Consider the following 19,093-nt stretch of genomic DNA (forward strand, 5'->3'; position numbering starts at 1 on the left):
ATTGAGAAAAGGGATACAAAAGCACTTTGTAGACATGGAATACTTTGCAGAGGCACAGACCAAGGCTGGAAAGAGACCAGAGTGGCTGGAGAATCTAATCTGGCTCTGATCCCCACCACCAGTGTGCTGAGCAAAGGTCACAAACTCTCAGCACCAGGTTTGACATCAGAAACTTCCTCTTCAAGGTAGAGCCTGGAGAGCCCCTCTTTCCATCAGTCTCAGAATCCAGGAGGAGAAAGAGAAGTGATCTTGGAGTCAGACATCCCTGGGCTTATGTGTCCTGGTCCCACCACTAATAAGGGATGTCCTTCTTGTGGGCCTCATTTTCCCCACCTGTAAAAAGAGAACACGTCCCTAGCCCCAGACGTTCATTTTAAAGATCAACTGAGAGCAAGTCTGTGCAAAACCTTCCAGAAATCCTGAGAAAAAGCTCGTTCTTACCAGCTATGGGACCTTAGGAAAATGACTTCATCTCCCACGACCTCAGTTTCTCAATCTGTAAGACAGGGATAATGGTATTCACCTCATAGGGCTGTTATTCAAATTAAGTATGATAACGGGAGTCAACACCTAGGTCACTGGCACATGGTAAGTGCTCAATTCACAGCAGCCAGCGTTACTGTCACTGTGGCACCTTCTTCCATCCCACGGCACCTTCTTCCCCCGGACCCAGCCCCTGGAGGGCAAGCATGGCTGTCTCCTCTCTGCAGTTGAAAAAACCTTTTGGTCCAGAAGATCCAAGGCCTTCTGGGGGCTCCAGCCTCCCAGAAGCCCCCCGCAGGCATCACCCCTTGCACCTGGGAATGAAGCCATTCTCAGGTCGCAGGCTCACTCGTTGTTCAGCCTGACTGGACATAAGAAGCTCTACGTGGAGTTATTTTAATCTTTCCTCACAAATCAATAACTGCTTACCTAGAAGCAGTTTTAATTAGTTAAGGCCTGCTGAGTGCTCTGCTGATAAACTAGCCTGCTATTAATGCTAAGTATCTGCCGTGTAGTTGCTATTTTTATTATTGTTGTTCTTATGAAATCCTCATTTCCTGAGCCACACAGCTGGGACTATTATTTAAAAATCACCTTAGGCTTGAGCCTCCTTCCCTGAAACCTGGGGAAAGGGCCCTTTCCTCACAGCTCAGCTCACCCCTTCCCACGCCTACCATGTGCAATACCCTTAACACAACATTATATTAATAGAAAGACGCTTCCTTCAACAACAGAAAACAACCTCCACAACTTTTGATATCTGACTTCTGTAGCAACAGACCCCCCTAAGCTCTATGAGCCCCAAGGTGAGGATCACCTCACCTGCTTAAATCAGCTACCAGTGAGGAGAGCAGAAGGAGGGAACATTTATTAAGTGCTTACTGTGTACCAGCAATGGTGCAATGTGCTTACTACTGGGACCTCATCTAGTCTTCGGAGTATCCAGAGGTGCTAACACAAGCCCTGTTTTGTCAGTGAAGTAACTGGGGCTCAGAGAGGTTAGTGCATTTGCTCAAGGTCATAGCATCAGCAAGTAGGGAAATGTGGAGCTAAACTTTTGTCTGTCATTCTGGTTCCCACTGGGGTAGGCCCCTGGGGGACCTCTCCTGGCCTTGGCTGATTTCTCCCACTCTTTTTTTATCATTACTTTTGAGACAGGGTCTCACTCTTGTCGCCCACGCTGGAGTGCAGCGGTGCAATCTCGGCTCACTACAACCTCCGCCTCCCAGGTTCAAGCGATTCTCCCATCTCAGACTCTACACTACAGGTAGTGTAGAGTACTCAGACACTACAGGTGCACCCCACTACACCCAGCTAATTTTAGCATTTTGGGGTAGAGATGGGGTTTCACCATGTTGGCCAGGCTGGTCTCAAACTCCTGACCTCAAGTGATCTGCCTGCCTCGGCCTCCCAAAGTGTTGGGATTACAGGCGCGAGCCACCAGCGCCTGGCCCTCTCCCACTCTTTATACCTCTTCGTCGTAGGCTCTAGGACCCCAGCCTGCCTATTTGTGTTGCTCTCTTTCACACTGCCTCCTCCTACTCCATCTCTTGGTTTTATGGCTGGTGGGCCATAAAGGATTGGGGCATGGGGCATGGTCTAAGTCAAAGACCAGCTTCATAAACCTTTGTAATCATTGTTCCGGTAAAGAGACAAAGGAGACAAATAAAAACAACAACAAAAATCCATCTTGGAAGGAGAACCAATATCTGGGCAATGTGACAAAGTGGTTTCAAACCTGGGCAGGGGGAGAAGCCAGGGTTCAAATCCCACATGTGCCTCTTTTTTTTTTTTTTTTTTTTTGAGATAGAGTCTAGCTCTGTCTCCCAGGCTGGAGTGCAGTGGCACCATCTTGGCTCACTGCAAGCTCCGCCTCCCGGGTTCACACCATTCTCCTGTCTCAGCCTCGCTAGTAGCTGGGACTACAGGCACCCGCCACAACACCTGGCTAATTTGTTGTATTTTTAGTAGAGATGGGGTTTCACCATGTTAGCCAGGATGGTCTCGATCTCCTGACCTTGTGATCCACCTGCCTCGGCCTCCCAAAGTGCATGTGCCTCTTATTAGCTGTGTGACCTTGGAAAACTCGCTAAAGCTCCCATTTTCTCATCTGAAAATGGCCTTTCTGGTAGCATCTGCCTCCCAGGGCTATTATAAGGATTATGTGAGAGAAGCTATGTTAAGGGTTTGATGTGCTACCCAATGCAAAGTAGTACTTTTTTTTTTTTTTTTTTTTTTTGAGATTGAGTCTTGCTCTGTCACCCAGGCTGGAGTGCAGTGTCACAATCTCGGCTCACTGCAACCTCCGCCTCCCGGGTTCAAGCAATTCTCCTTCCTCAGCCTCCTGAGTAGCTGGGACTACAGGCGCATGCCATCACGCCCGGTTAATTTTTTGTATTTTTAGTAGTGACAGGGTTTCAATGCGTTACCCAGGATGGTCTCTGTTTCCTGACCTCGTGATCCTCCTGCCTCGGCCTCCCAAAGTGCTGGGATTACAAGCATGGCCCACCGTACCTGGCCGCAAAGTAGTTCTTTTTATTGTTAGTAGTAATTATTGCTAACATATAACAAGTGGTTACCATGTGTCAGATGCTGTTCTGAGTAACTGTCTTGTTTCATTTTATTTATTTACAGCAACACTCTGTGGCATTCCCATTTTACATTTGGGAATCTTTGTATCATCTCCATTTCACAGATGGTAAAACCTAAGGCTGAAAGATGTGAGTAACTTGCCTGAAGTCATGCATTTTTTAACTAAACTTTTTATTTTGAGATAATCGGAGCTTTATATGCAGCTGTAAGAAATAATACAGAGAAATCCCCCAGTGGTAACATCTTGCAGAACTACCACAACCAGGATATTGACTGATATAATCAACATACAGAACATTTCATTCACCACAAAGATCCCTCTTGTTGCATGTTGCCCTTTTATATCAATCCACTTCCCTCTAATCCCTACTGCACCTTAAACACTGTTTAGAGAATTTCTTCTGTCCATTCTTTTTTTTTTTTTTTTTTTTTTTTTTGAGACAGAGCCTTGCTCTGTCACCCAGGCTGGAGTGCAATGGTGCAATCTCGGCTCACTGCAACCTCTGCCTCCCGGGTTCAAGCGATTCTCCTGCCCCAGCCTCCCGAGTAGCTGAGATTACAGCTGCCTGCCACCATGCATGGATAACTTTTGTATTTTTAGTAGAGATGGGGTTTCACCATATTGGCCAGGCTGGTCTGGAACTCCTGACCTCAGGTGATCCACCCACCTCGGCCTCCCAAAGTGCTGGGATTACAGGTGTGAGCTGCCGCGCCCGGCCCTTCCGTCCATTCTTTTAGGACAGGTCCATTCGCGGCAAATTCTTATTTTCCTTTATCTGAGAATGGCTTCATTTCCCCTTCATTCCTGAAGGATATTTTCACTGGGTATAGGAATCCGGATTGACATTTCCTAGAAACTCATCACCCGATTTTTCCTCAGATCCCAAAGTCCCTAGCCAGTCTGCTGCCTTCTCCGCCTTTTAGAGTCTTATGTTTATTTTGTATTTCATGTCCAGGGTTGTTAGTGGCACACAGCAAGAGAAGGAAAAGTATGTCTGTCCTATCTTCCCAGAAGCAGACATTGCCCACACACATTTTAATAAGTGATTGAGTCTGGATTCAACCCTGAGCAGTCTCAGAGCCCATGATCATAACCACTAGGCTATACTTCCCCAGGCCACCTGAGTTTATTCAGGTGTGCTCCTCTGGAGACATAGGCCAAAATCTCTTCTCAAGAATATCAGTGGAAAGTCCTGTTGGTTCAGCACAGAGATCTTTGTAGAATGTGGACAGACACCCCTCAGACGTCCCACACTCACATTGCACTAGCATGTGAGCTAAGCCGTTTAAATATAAATGTGAGACCCTCTTACGAAAGGCCAGGGACTTACTCTTTTCTTTCCTTCATCCATTATTTATTGAAGGCATGTAACCAGGGATACAAAATCATAACTGCCTTTTAAATTGTTCTCTTATTTTGTACCAGAAACTTTGCAAAACACTTCACATACTGGCCACTCCTTGGACATCACATCAAATCTTACCAGCTTCATCTCTTATTCCAGCCACTGTTGTGAAGAGCAGAACTGTGCAGGTTTAGACCAATTTCATGAGTGTTAAACCTGACTGTGCCTTATCTCAGGCCCCTACTATGCATTTCTCACCTCCTGACCCCAGGTACCTGGGAAAAATCCACTCAACACTCACTAACATGCAAACTGGAAGTGCAGGGCAGCTGACCCTCTTCAGACAGTTCTTGACCAGTAGGGGACAGACACCCCCTTTCTTTCCTCCAGTAGGTGGTTCTGAAACCTAACCCAGAAGGCTTTTAGAAGGAACTCTGGGCTGGGCGCGGTGCCTCACACCTGTAACCCCACCACTTTGGGAGGGCGAGGTAGGCGGATCACCTGAGGTCAGGAGTTTGAGACCAGCCTGACCAACATAGTGAAACCCTGTCTCTACTTAAAATACAAAAATTAGCTGAGTGTGGTGGCATGTGCCTGTAGTTCCAGCTACTTGGGAGGCTGAGGCAGGAGAATCGCTTGAACCTGGGAAGTGGAGGTTGCAGTGAGCCGAGATCTTGCCACCGCACTCCAGCCTAGGTGACAGAGTGAGACTCCGTCTCAAAAAAAAAAAAAAAGGAACTCTGAAATTGAATAAGTAGTCCTCTTTAGAGGTGGCCAAACTCATCAAAAGGATAGCAGGTCTTTGTACTGGATTTACTTCTTTCCTGTTTTTATTCCCCGCTATCCTCACTCCTCCTTCCTGGGATCACATTTCCAAATAAACTATCTTCACATAAACCTTTGGGGAAACCCAGGCAAAGACATTGAGTACTGGGAGTGGCCCTGGAAAGCAATCCTGAAAGTTAACATTCTGCAGCTATTAATAACCCCTGAAATTCTGTAGCATCACAACCACTCAGGCCTCCATCTCTGGTTGAACAGAATAAGGTACAGCTGGATAGTGAAATTCTGAATTGTGTAGTGACTGTGGCACTTGACCAGCCTAAGGGTAAGAGTAATTATGAAGATTGTGCAGTGAGCCAGCTTTTCTTAACTGCTTGAGAAACGTTAAAAACGACAAATGACAGGCTCAGATAAGCCAACCTGTCAATTCAAGGCAGAGTTGTGCTCCATCTATAGCACTATTTAAGGATACTCTCATCTCCTGAAGCTACCTGGCAAAACGTGCTGAGAATCCGGCCTGGATCTGACTATAAGAGTGGAAGAATTACAGAGGAACCTGAATGCACAGCCACAAGACTCCTGTGATCATCAGAGGTCTCAGAGGAAATGAATGGGACCCTAAAATTCAGAATGAGGACAGTTAGGTAAACTAGCCTGAGAATATTGGACCCCACATGCTGTGAACATATCAGGCCGATAGAAACATCCTCTTCCAGCTGGGCATGGTGGTTCATGCCTGTAATCCCAGCACTTTGGGAGGCCGAGGCGGGTGGATCACCTGAGGTCAGGAGTTCAAGACCAGCCTGGCCAACATGGTGAAACCCCGTCTCTACTAAAAATATAAAAATTAGGTGAGAGTGGTGGCACGTGCCTGTAATCCCAGCTACTCAGGAGGCTGAGGCAGGAGAACCACTTGAACTCGGGAGGCAGAGGTTGCAGTGAGCCGAGATTGCACCATTGCACTCCAGCCTGGGCGACAGAGCAAGACTCTGTCTCAAAAAAAAAAAAAGAAAGAAAAGAAAAGAAAAAAGAAAGAAACATCCTCCTCCCCTCTACAGAGCAGTGCTATGTTTCCTTGCCTAGAGAGCCTGCAGAGACTGAGGCTGGTATCTCACAAACTGATGCTTGTCCTCCTCAAGATCTACCCCTACAGTCCCTCATTACTCTCAGGATGATAAACAGAATAAAGTCTAGGTACAGCCCAAGCAGTAACACACAAGTGCAGCTCTGGGTTGGGGTGGTTTTCACACTGAAGGAGTTGCAAGACCCAGCTAAAAAGACTCTCACGGGTTAGGGTAGAAGTATTGACACAAGGACACTCAATTGTGACCTGTTTTAACAAGGATACTGGGGGCCATCCTAACACTCTGTTGGGACAGCTCCTTGTAGCTGGAGCACAGTGATTTATTTGTTGAAGTTTTTTTGTTTGTTATGTTTTGTTTTGTTTTGTTTTTGAGATAGAGTCTCACTCTGTCACCCAGGCTGGAGTGCAGTGTTGTGATCTCGGCTCACCGCAACCTCCGCCTCCCAGGCTCAAGCAATTCTGCCTCAGCCTCCCGAGTAGCTGGGATTACAGGTGCAAGCCACTACCACCCAGCTAATTTTTGTACTTTTAGTAGAGTCGGGGTTTCATCATGTTGGCCAGGTGGTCTTGAACTCCTGACCTCAAATGATCCACCTGCTTCAGCCTCCCAAAGTATAATTAGATGAAGTGAAGATGCTAGAACTGCTCTGGCACAATATTGAGAAAGGGACCAGAAGGCTTAGGGAGGCAGGGCAGCTAGCTATATTTATTACGTGAGATGGGCAAACCCACCCTCCACAGAGGCAATAAGCCACATGCTGTTGGGAGGGAGGGAGGCAGGCCAGGGTGTAGGGAGAGTAAACCAGCATCTCAGAGAAGCCTGGGGCAGCCACCTCTGCAGGCGTCAGTTCCAAAATGTCATCTGGAGGATTGCTTTCAAGGGACACTTTCAGTTCCCGATGTTTATCCTGGATTCCCCCAAAAGTTTATGTGGATAGTTTATTTGGGAATGTGATCCCAGAATGAAGGCGTGAGGATCGGGGGAATAAAAATAGGAAAGAAGGGGAGCTAATACCATGACCTCTTATCCTTTTGATAAGAGTGGTAGATGTTGCCAGGGAACTGGTATGTCCAGTGTTAGTGGACATGGTGAATTCCAGTCAAATGGCAGCTGTTCATCTTCAGAGGCCAAGTGGATGAATTTACTGACATAGCAAGGTTGAGTGGCAATGAGGGGGTTCCCTCATTATCCTTTGACACAGGCTCTCCTTTGGGGGAAACCCAGATTTATCTGGCTGGGAACATCATCTAATTTTAGTATCACTGAATCCCACTAAGCTGAGATAGCCCCTGTCCTTTTTACAGGTGAGGAAACCGAAACTCTGAGAGGTCGCCTAAGTGGGGGATGAAAACCAGCGCTCTGACCACATCCTGGCCTTCATCACCATGGGATTCTGAGGGACAAGCCCAGGGGAGTTGCAGCATCCTCTGTCTACCCTATGTATGTGACCCCCGCCTTTGTGGTTTTTAAACCCCACTGCTTGCTGACAGATTTGTCACCTGTTATAAGGGCACAATCCATTATTATTATCAATAGTAGTGATGGATACTTAAACAATAAATGCACTAATCTCATTAAGCCACTTATTTAATTAATCTATTTTAATTCATGTAATTAGTTAATATGATAATGCTTCCTTTCATCCAAAGACAGCCTGCAGGCTCTCCAAGCATGGTGTATTATGATTAATGGATTTTCACATGTTGAGAAGGAAGGAGTTTGGGGAAATGCTCAAAGTCAGAGTTGCCTGGTGGGGGTCGCTTAGCCCACGGAGAAGCCCATTGCTCTCTATCTGATGACTGCTCTCCCACCCACAGGCACTAAGCTCTCACTAGCTTTCTTGACTTTGCACTTACCTGGAAAGTCCTCTCCTTTTCTCCCTGTGTAGCAATACCACCCATCCTTCAAGACTCAGCTTAGGAGTCACCTCCAGCAGGAAGCCACCTGACCTTTCCCAGCTGGATTAGACAGCTCTCCTGAGATACTCTGTGTAGCACATGTCAGAACTATGGAATGTCCCCTGCTTAAAAACAAATCCTTTGAGAGAAAGGGCTGGGCTATGTCTACAGCATCAGCAACCACAAACACAGCAACCACCATCATTCATTGAGCATCTATTCTGCACCAAGCATCTTCCTAAGCACATTGCAAAGATAGTCTCTTTCCATCTTCGCCCAACATCAAACAGTGGGAATTGTTTCCTCATTTCTTTTGGAATAAGGAAACAGAAACTTCAAGCAGTTAGACAACTTGCCCAGAGCCACCCACCAGAACCAGGATTCAAACTCAGGTTCAGACGGTCCCAAAGCCTGAATCCTTAACTACCATGCCAGACGTCTTACTTGTCTTTGCAGCCTCCACCCCTAGCACAGGGCCTGCTTACTCAATACTTGTATAATGAATGAATGCCCCAAATGCTTTCTTAACAAATTTGGATCTCATAGTGAGAGAAACAAGAAGACCTTGTGGCTGAAAGGGGAGTGATCATCAGCTTAGAGGAATTCCGTTATTATGTTGATCTTTCATGGTAATGTTTAAGGACATTAAAATTTTCAATACCGTTGATGGAATTACATTTTACTCTAAGGCCTAAAACCACAAACAAACAAAGATAGTAATTCCATTAGTGGTTGAAAACGGTAATAATCCTGGTGAGTATGAATTTTATTGCTATAGCAACTGGAAAGCCCAGAAATGATAAATAAAAAGTTCTTGCATGCTGTGAGGAGTACATTTTTGTTGCCAATACTCCATCAAACACTTTAATTCCATTAGTAGTTAAAAATTGTAATAATACCCTTGACAATAATTTTTATTGTTATACCTGTAAAACACAAAGATAAGAAATAATTTTGTCAACTGGAACATGGTGATCATAACTCAGTGGTATTAGTGAGAAGCCTGTGATTCAGTTTCAGTGTGACTAGCATCTCGATCTGGAGGCTTAACACCTGAAAATGTGACTCAAAAGCTATTTCAAACTTAAGCCATTTCCCTCATTCATTTCTAGTGTTCTCATGGCAAAGAAAGAACGCACTCAGAAGTAGGTTGACAGTGGCTCTGCCACTATCTTGTGACCTACCCTGGCTCTCAGTCTTCTAATCTGTTAAATGGGACCACATAGGCTCTGTTTTAGTTTAGTCTAATATCTGGGGATACAGTCATGTATTATGTAGATGGTGACCCTGACCACACGGAGCTTATGGTTTTGGGGGAAGATCGATATTATTTACTATCAGCAGCATTGAAGGGAGTGATTTTCAGGAGCTCACCCAGAGGCCACCAAGAAGCTCCTCCACCTGCGAACCTGATGTAGGTGACTCTCAAGAAGCTCCCCTGGAAGCTTCCAGGCTCAAGCCTGTACACCTCCCTGGCTGCTATGCCTCTGGAGAGCAAAACCTTCTTCCTCTTCCATGGCTTATACTTCTCATGAGCACTTCCATTGGCCGACTCTACCCCAGAACAATCTTAGGAAGGGCATTCTAGGAAGGCTTCTCAGAGGAAGTAACATTTAACTTAAAAACCAAAGGATGTGGGGAGGCCAAGGCGGGCGGATCGCAAGGTCAGGAGATCGAGACCATCCTCGCTAACACGGTGAAATCCCATCTCTACTAAAAATACAAAACAAAATTAGCTGGGCATGGTGGCAGGCACCTGTAGTCCCAGCTACTCAGGAGGCTGAGGCAGGAGAATGGCATGGACCCGGGAGGTGGAGCTTGCAGCGAGCCGAGATAGCGCCACTGCACTCCAGCCTGGGCAACAGAGCGAGACTCCATCTCAAAAAAAAATAAAAAACAAAGAATGAGTAACACTTGGTCAGGGGAAAAGAATAGAGAGGAGCTGGGAAGGGAGAGGAGAAGGAAAAATAATCCCAGGTAGTGGGAACAGCATGTGCAAAGTAGAGCTTTGCTGTCACTAGCCACCTCTGGGGATCTCCCGCAGCTCAGTGAAATTCCCCACTGGTGGACTGGGAGTAGGGTAGGGGATGGCACAGCGGTTTCTCAAATGTGGTGATGGAGTTTACTCCACCAGTTTCATCAAGTGCTATCATCAGTAGATTTCATCAAGGTGCTTATAATTTTTTTTTTTTTTTTTGAGACAGAGTCTCTGTCGCCCAGGCTGGAGTGCAGTGGCGCAACCTCGGCTCACTGCAACATCTGCCTCCCAGGTTCAAGCGATTCTCGTGCCTCAGCCTCCCAAGTAGCTATGATTACAGACGTGAGCCACCACGCCCAGCTAATTTTTGTATTCTTAGTAGAGATGGGTTTTCGCCATGCTGGCCAGGCTGGTCTCGAACTCCCGACCTCAGGTGACCCACCCGCCTCAACCTCCCAAAGTGCTGGGATTACAAGCGTGAGCCACCGCACCCAGCCGCTTATAATTTTTTATGAAAAGTTCGCCATGAATATTGCATCTCTGAGTGAACAGAATGGTGACTCATGTTTCGCAACTTATGTTTCTCATCTAATTTATTTTTGACAGTCCTGTCATATTTTTGACAATTAAATAACTTTTCCCTCTCCTTGGGATTTAAGGTCATGCAGCCTCCATGACTCCTCCCACCTACATTGCCTCAATATTCTCCCATATCAGCTAGCTCATGATTATAAACATATTTAGAAGAAAGAATAAACAGAACCAGGTCTTTAGGGGTGGTGTGGAGAGGGAGAACAAGGAGATCATGGGTTCAGTTTTGAATATGTGGATTTTGTGATACACTGGAGACATCCAAGTAGGGATGACAAGGGACAATTTATATATTGGTCTGGAACCCAGCAGAGAGAGCAGATATAAATTCTGAAGACAGGGGATGCAGGTGGCAACTGAAAGCATGGCGGCAGGTGAGAAGGTAGTGAGGAAGAGCAGAGGAGGCAGGATGGAGCTTTGAGGAAAATCAACATTCAGTGCCTGGTAAAGGATGCTCAACCATAATGGAGAAGACAGAGGACAAGAATCCAGAGAACTAGTTGCTGAGCCAGGATACTTTGTATCAAGTAAGTCAAGGGGGAGCTGATTCAAGGAGATAGGTCTGAAAGTGTCCAGGACTTTAGCAACGTGGAGAATGTCCATGATGCCCTCCCTGAGAGCTGTTTGTTGGAGACAATGGGGAAGAATCCAAATAGGGGTGGGTTGAGGAGGGAGAGGATGGGGAGAAGGAACAGGGACCAAGAGTACAGGCAACCTTTGAAGAAGTGTGGCAGCCAAGGGGAGGGGGCAGGCAAAGGCAGCCACAAGGGAGCGTGGGGCCGAGGTTGTTGTGATGGTGGTTGTGTTTCAAAACACAGGTGAAATTTAAGCATATTTTAAAGATCCAAGACTGCAAAATGCAGGGTGAGGGGAAAGGCAACTAAAGCAAGGCCAAGCTAAGGCAGGTCCATGGGGAGTGGGGGGAGGGGGCGGTGGCAAAACTTAAGGAGACGCTCATTCCTTAAACGGCAGGGCCAGCGTTTGCCCAACGCTGAGAGCACGTGCCTCCTTAATTTTACGTCGTAGAAGCCTGACTGGCTTCACCCTGGCCAGAGCCCAGAACTGAGATCTTACAGTCCTTGAGGCGACAGCTCCAGAGCACAAGGGTGACTCTCAGAGTGTTACCCTTTTCCAAAAAAAAAAAAAAAAAAAAAAAAGCTTGACAAGGAAAGTTATAATCAAACTTGCAGGACTTGAAAGAACTCTAGAGGCCACCTCCTTCTGTGGCTTTTCAGGATGTCTTTAGCTGTGAACACTTCCTTTAATCTCATGTGGAGGCCCAATAAGTAAAACAGGAAACGCAGATGGCTCTAGTGGAAGCTGGGAGCCAGAAGCCTTGAGCTCTGGTCAGGTCCACAGAAAACTTAAGCTGCACGGATCACAGTTTGCAAATCTCTGGGCTGGTTCAAGATTTCCACGTATTCATTTGTGAATTCATTCCAGCTTTCAGTGCAGACTCTGAGGCTGTGGGGGAGGCTCAGCAAAGGGAAGCCCGATAACACCCTTGCATCTGCAGAATCATCTCAGTTTCATAGGTGGACTTTGCTTCTACTAACCTGACACATTTAAATTAAATTTTTTTATCTCTGCCCTGCCTTGTTCCCCAAAGGATTTAAGGTAGTGTACCAAGATATACATGAGACACAAGATAAAGCACCTAATGACATAGACAAGGGGATAGCAAAATAAGCAAAGGGAAGTTAAAGGAAGAGAGGCTTAGATCTGGGATTTGCTCAGAGTCCCAGCCACTTGCTGCAAAGTGGTCACAGATTTGACTCTAAGCTTTCTAACAATTAAAGCAAACAATGCATCTAGCAGATGAAGGCCAGATAATTGAGGATTCATTTGCCCATTAAAAAACAACACCATCAAGAAGATTTGAGTTACAGCCACAAAAATAGAATTTGATTTGCAAAATTTTAACTTACTCCTGACATTCTAAGAGTGTTCCCAAGGTGTAAAGAAAGGTATTCTGTCATAGACCAGATGTTGACAAGTCAAAGCTACCTTGTGTTAAAAGAGCTAGTTAGTCTCAAAAAAAAAAAAAAAAAAAAAAAAGAGCTAGTTAGTGCCTACTAATTCCTCTCTTCCACAATGTTCTGGGTCCTTGAGATATGAGTGTGGAGGCCATGACAAGAACAGAAAGTGCAGTTCAAGACAGTTGTTCCTGGGGTGCTGACTGGGGGTCTGTGGGTGACAGGAGCACCTTGCCGACTCTAAAGTCTCAGCTAACCTTTTTCTGACTCCAGGAATTCACCCAGGAGCGTTGGCTCTTAATACAGTCTCCTATGTCCACTTTCTCCTATGAAGCAATATTTTCCGTTGTATTTATTCATGAATTATTTTATTCATCAAACATTAATGTCTACGATATGTCATTTATTTTCACATCCGTTATCTCACTCAATCCTCAGACAACCTTGTGGGGAAAGTATTCATGATTCTTCCCATTTTATAGATGGGAAAGTTGAGGCTTAAAGAAGTTAAAGTAACTAATCCAGGGTTTCACAGCTAGTAAGTGGTAGAGCTTAGTTTTGAGCCAAATCTCCTGACCCCCAGCCTGGTGCCTTTTGCATTGTATCATGGAACCACCTGAACTGAACACATCAAGGCTGAGGATCAGAGATTGCTAGTGGCTCCCAACCCAGCTGATATCCGGGAACCAGGAAAACCAAACCAGGGGACCAAGCGGCTTGTTGGAATGAAAGGGAAGTCTGCTGTCTTGAGATGGTGGGATCAGAATCGGTATCCTTGTGTGCAAAATTCAAGCAATTATCTCTCCTTGGCAGGTTTGCTATTGTTTAGAGCCACCATGTACATGTGTGCAGGTCGTGCACTGCACAACTCTAGAGGGTATCATTCATAGCAGCGGCAGCATGGATTTGTATTTTACTATTACGGTCTTCAAGCAGGTAGCAAGAAAGAGTACCAATGAGTAGGCATCTTTTCCTAATTTGCACATAGATGCCCAGTGTCAGCAGGAGTGCTGGTGTGTGCCTCACAGGTGTGTGTTTAGTGACTGGCACAGAGAAAGCCCTTGATAAAGGCTAGTTTCCCATATCTCCTTCTGTAATATGAGAACCATCAAACTTGCTCAGCCTGCCTTATAATGCAGTTCTGAAGATCAAAATAAAATAATAGAATGAAAGTGTTTTCACAGACACACTGGGCCACTGTTGAGTACAAGTATAAAGAATTAATGGTTTGGCTAAGGAAGTTGAGGGGAGGCTCTGGCACCAAGGCACCGAGACACCAAGGCTAGGTCCCAGTCCACTCAGGGAACAGGTTATGTGCTTCCCATGGAGTCCGCTGCCAGCTTGGGCTTCTGCAGTCGAGTTGGGGGCAGGGCCCCTGTGCCAAGCAGAGGGAGCTCTGACGCTCACTGGCAGAGGAGACAGGGAGAAGTAGAGGCTTCCTGGACCCTCATGTCAAAGCAGTTTGCAGGGAGAAAGGAAGAGAAGGGGAAGCATAATATCCACCGAGCAGGCAGCGGGAGATGCAAAAAGCAGACAGAGACTGAAAGAGAAATGAGAGGGAGAGGGGTGAGGAAAGAGAGCAAGGGAGAGGCTGAGAGGGATGGAGCAGGGCAGCCAGAAAACAGAGAGTGAGAGCAGGATGAGATGGAGACAAGGGAGGAGGAAGGAGAGAGAGGCGACCTGAGAAAGACCCAGGAAAGAGGTGAGCGAATGTGCGTGTGTGTGCATGTGTGTGTGCATGCGTGTGTGTGCGCGTGTGCGCAGGCTGGGGGGGGAGGAAAGGAGAGGAAAGAGGAGGGGAGAGGAGGGCCCTGAAGGAAAGAGGAGGGAAAAGGATAGACCGGAGTTCAAATCCCAGCTCTTCTCTTCGCTGTCTCTGGAAGGTCCCTTAACATTCCTAGTCTCAGTTTCCTCAACCATGAAGTGTGGATAATAATCTTTACTTCTCCCTGCCCTCCCTCCACCCTCCCCAGTCCCACCCACTCCTTGGACTGCTGCAGGCACCAGGAGATGACAGACGTCAGTCTTTGGAGTTTGGCTGATGGAGGGAATGCCGGTATATTCCTGAGAAGCGTGAGTTTTTCTACTCAGCCTGGTGGGCTTTGTGCAGCCCCTTGCTTTGGCTGGGCTCGGGGAAGTCGCAGTGCCTGTTATAGGGCCTGGCAAGAGGACCATCAAGATGAGGGCTTTGTCTGGATCTAGGAGAGCTAGATTCCTTTCACCACTTCCTTTCACCAAATGGAAAAGCCAGTTTTGGGATGTTTTCTCACAACTACCCTGAAACTCTCAGACAGCCCTCAGGTGCCTTCCCTATGTGGGCTCCCCCACACCAGGGTTTTGGGACTCAGGAGTGGTTGACAAGGAGGTAACTGTAGAATAGAAGCCTCAGAAATCAGATGGAGGTGGCTGGCATTTCTCCTCTCTTTTCTGAGTGTGAAGAGGCCATAAAACAATTAGAGTTCCATGTTGTTCTCCAAACAGAGCAGGGCGGGTGTCTCTGCCTTGTTAGTGCAATCAGCACCGTGATAAGGGTTCCCCTGCAACTGTAGGAGAAGATAGGCTGCCCCATAAACCTGGGTCACCAGCAGGGCACAGGGGTGAAAAGGTAAAGGGAGGAGCCGTGGCACCTCGTGCTGTCCCAGGGAAAGCCTCCAGCTGGAATTCTGACCTGATAGGGGAGGGCCACAGGCCCCTCGGCCTGAGTACCTTCTTCCACCGTGGCGCTTGTCCCAGACTTGGGGAAGGTGCCTGGTGGGTGGCCATCAGAGGTTAACCCACTTCTCACCAACAGCCAGGGTTGACTGTAAGTCTGGAGGCACAGGGACAGGCAGACCATTTGTCATTGAACCATTTCTGTTCTGAGCCTCTGCCACCCTGCCCCTCCCCCAGGGCCAACTAGACCCACCATTACCTTCCCCCGCCCCCCTTCATTCAGCCTCAGGAGCCACAGGGGGGCTCTAGGACTCTGCTCTAGCTATCGCCTGCATCAGCCCTGCTTGGACAGTGCCCAGGTCCTGCTGGTGGTTAAATATTCTGAATGCCTCCCCTGCCAACAACCCTGATTTCCTGAGCATGAAGATCTTAGAGGAGAATGGCTCCATCTGTATTTGAAAGCAGGAGGCCAGGGAGAGGAGAGAAGAAGGAATAGCCCTTTCGCCTGCCCCTGGGGAGTGACTGTGCCTTTCATCAAATGCTTTCTTTCATTTAATCCTAACCGCAGGGAAGTGGCACTGCTCTTTGAGAGTGACAAGAAAGAGAAAGTAATTTACCAAATTTCCTTCTGTGTGTCTTAAGAAGAGACTTTGGCAAACTGAGGGTGAAGGGTGAAAGCCCAAACTCTCAGCCACCCTGAGAAGGAAAGGAACTCCAGATTGAACATCAGGGCCTGGTCACAGCCTAGATGTTGTTACCATTTGGATAGGGTTCCAGAGACCGGCAGGCAAGCGCTGAGGCCAAAACCCTTTGAGGGTGAGATGCAAACAGGGTCGGGAGGCCAGTGAGTTGACAGTTTCTCTTCATGACTCAAGATGTGTCCTTGGCTGTGACTTCCACCTCCTGCTTGTCAATATCCTCATCTATAAAATGAGAGGCTTGGATTTAATAACACAAATTCTATCTCCTCCTTCTCTGATTCTATGATTCTCAACCAACCACTTATCCACTGGATGGAAGGAATGTCTGTGAAGGAGGCAAAAGAGCAGGTGATTCTATCTGGCTGCAAGAAGGCCCAGTGTGTCTTGAAGAGCGCAGGATTAGGAGACAGACCTGGACAGGGCTGCCATGTATGTTTGTTGAAGTTCCACACTGCACAACGGTGCTCAGCTGAGGGGGCCAGGGAGGTTGCAATACAGCCTGGGCTCTGCTCAGCAAGCTGTGCATGCTGGTATGGGGTTTCATCCACCTGAGGAAATGCACCGTCTTCTAATGTGTGCAAATGTGCCACATAGGCTGGTGGCAATTCTGACCTTAGGAGAAGATGCAGAAACCAATAGGGAGAGGGAGCTCATTAAATCCAAGGTTTGAGACTTTTTAGCTCTGTGACCTCAGCTGATTTAAAGAATCTGAACTTCGCTGGGAGAAGTGGCTCATGCCTGTAATCCCAGGACTTTGGGAGGCTGAGGCAGGTGGATCGCCTGAAATCAGGAGTTTGAGACCAGCCCGACCAACATGGTGAAACCCCATCTCTACTAAAAATACAAAATTAGTCAGGCGTGGTGGTGGACACCTGTAATCTCAGCTACTTGGGAGACTGAGGCAGGAGAATCACTTGAACCCAGGAGGCAAAGGTTGCAGTGAGCCAAGATTGCACCATTGCACTCCAGCCTGGGCAAAAAGAGCGAAATTCTGTCTCAAAAAAAAAAAAAAAAGAACCTGAACTTCAGTGTTGTGATAAAAACTGGGTTTGTTGTCATTTCCTGGCAGAAATGATGTGAGGCTGAGCCCAGAAAATAAATCTCCAGCATGAAGCATAGAACCTGAACCATAACAGGTACTCAGTTGAGTTTTCTTCCCGCCTCCTCCCTACCTGGGTTTCTCTTGGGAAAATGTTCATCAGTGTTTTGGCATTGGAAATGGCTTCCTTTGCCTGGAAATTCGGCCCTGAGAGTCCATCTGCTGGTGGGAGCCTCCCCTTACCACCTGCCCTCACCTCTCAATGGTATTGCCCTAGCATTCCATTTCCATCTTAGAATGCTCACCAGGGTAAGACATGAAGCCTCCCTACAGCAAGAAAGTCGAGACCAGGAGGAAGTCTGGTGAAGGTGTCACACAATAATTGTGGGATTGGATTTTCATTTTTGCATGTGAACCCAAGCGCTTTCAACAGGTAACGCCCTCTCTCTAGTGGTTTCTGCATCTTCTCTCCCCTCTCCCCACTTGAGAAACAAAGAAACTAAAAGGTGTGCATGGATCGTGAATGTTCAAGCTGGAAGGCCTCAGAGAGGTCATCTGGTTCCATCTATCCACCAAGGACGCTTTAAAGCATCATCAGGCATTATCCAATTATCACACTCTCTTGAACTCACCCGCTGACTGTTTCCCACTGTGCTGAGCACAAGTTGCTAACAGCTTTCTCAGTGGGCATAATTACCCAGTTTTAGGGCTGGAGCGGCACTGAAAGGTGCCAATGGGGATGCACTTAGTGGTACTGTCCCCAGCTACACTCTCCCACTGTGTTCCAGGTTACTCATTCTTGATCAAGTCTTGCCTTCAAGACTTTACCACCACAGTACTTTTTGCCTCTTAGAATTTAAAGAATAGGAATAACTTCTAGAAAAATCTGAAACAGTGCTTTGTATATACTGGGCCCTGCTCCCAAGCCTTCAGTGGCTCTCTATTGCCCACAGGATTAATCCCAGTTCATTTAACTGGCCCTTTGTTCTATATTATGGAAAAACAGAAACAAATGGCACTTGGTTTATCCTCTTAAGGAGTCCAAGTTCTACTGAGAGTGATGGCTACAAGTAAGTCAGGAATGAATAAGACAGCAACCACAATAATTGCTGCCAGTGGACATGGAGGATGGAGGAATGGCATGTGTGTGGGGACTTGTGGGCCTTTGACGGTGGAAAGTATTTATTCATTTTACAGGCAGAGCATGAGACCAGAGAGGAAAAATGAGTTATCTCAGGTTGCACAGTGAGACAGAGGCAGAGCCAGAACTAGAACCCAGGACTCCTGGGTTCTCTTTGTTCTATTTCAGTGTTTCTTTTATATGGTTCTTAATTGTTGAGTTCCCTCCTTTCTAGAGCACAGCTACAGCCTGGCACTGTGAAAAGAGTGCCAGGATACTGGGTGAGGGGTCTGGAGTCTCAAGTGTGAGTCCTGGCTGGCTCTCTGCCATGTGACACTTTGGGGAGACACTTAAGCTCTCTGAATCTTCTTTTTCTGATCTGTTGTTCATCTACCAGAATTCAGTTCCATTACGGCAAGGAAAACATCTCATTCATCTTCCCCAGGATAGGTCTGGGGGACTTTGAGAAAGACAATAACAGATCACAAACAGGGATATTCAGCAGTCTGGGGCTTGGGAGACAAAACTGTGGGGAAAATAAAGGTTTGGAAGGGGCCAGCATATTGAAGACTTGGCAATGGATGAATGGAAGACAGGGAGAGGAGAATGTGAGGGGGAAAGAAGGGTCTCTCGCACTGTTGACTCCCCCTCCAACACCAAGTAAATATTGAGAAAACACCTATTAAAAGGTGAAGGTTGGCCAAGGGTATAGGCCTCTCCCAACTACAGAACCAGAGAGATGCTGGGACCTTTGCTCTCAGCACCTGAGAAGGAAAAGCTTGGCGGATTCCACTCAGTCTCTGCCTTTGCTGACAGCATCACCATGGACAAGCCACCACAATGCTACAA

General features: G+C 47.0%; 1 long non-coding RNA gene across 1 annotated transcript in view; it reads right to left on the minus strand.

The window, feature by feature from the left end:
• Positions 1–252: 252 nt before the first annotated feature.
• The window catches only part of LOC134730149 (uncharacterized), a 113,138-nt gene continuing 94,297 nt past the window's right edge, over positions 253–19,093 (minus strand). Inside the window, exons 5-6 of the long non-coding RNA XR_010111823.1 lie at positions 442–496; positions 253–333 (exon numbers count right to left, since the gene is read on the minus strand). This is a non-coding gene — a long non-coding RNA (uncharacterized LOC134730149). The remainder of the gene's footprint in view (positions 334–441; positions 497–19,093) is intronic.

Source organism: Pan paniscus, chromosome 23 (assembly GCF_029289425.2).
Source record: "Pan paniscus chromosome 23, NHGRI_mPanPan1-v2.0_pri, whole genome shotgun sequence".
Lineage (NCBI taxonomy): Eukaryota > Metazoa > Chordata > Mammalia > Primates > Hominidae > Pan > Pan paniscus.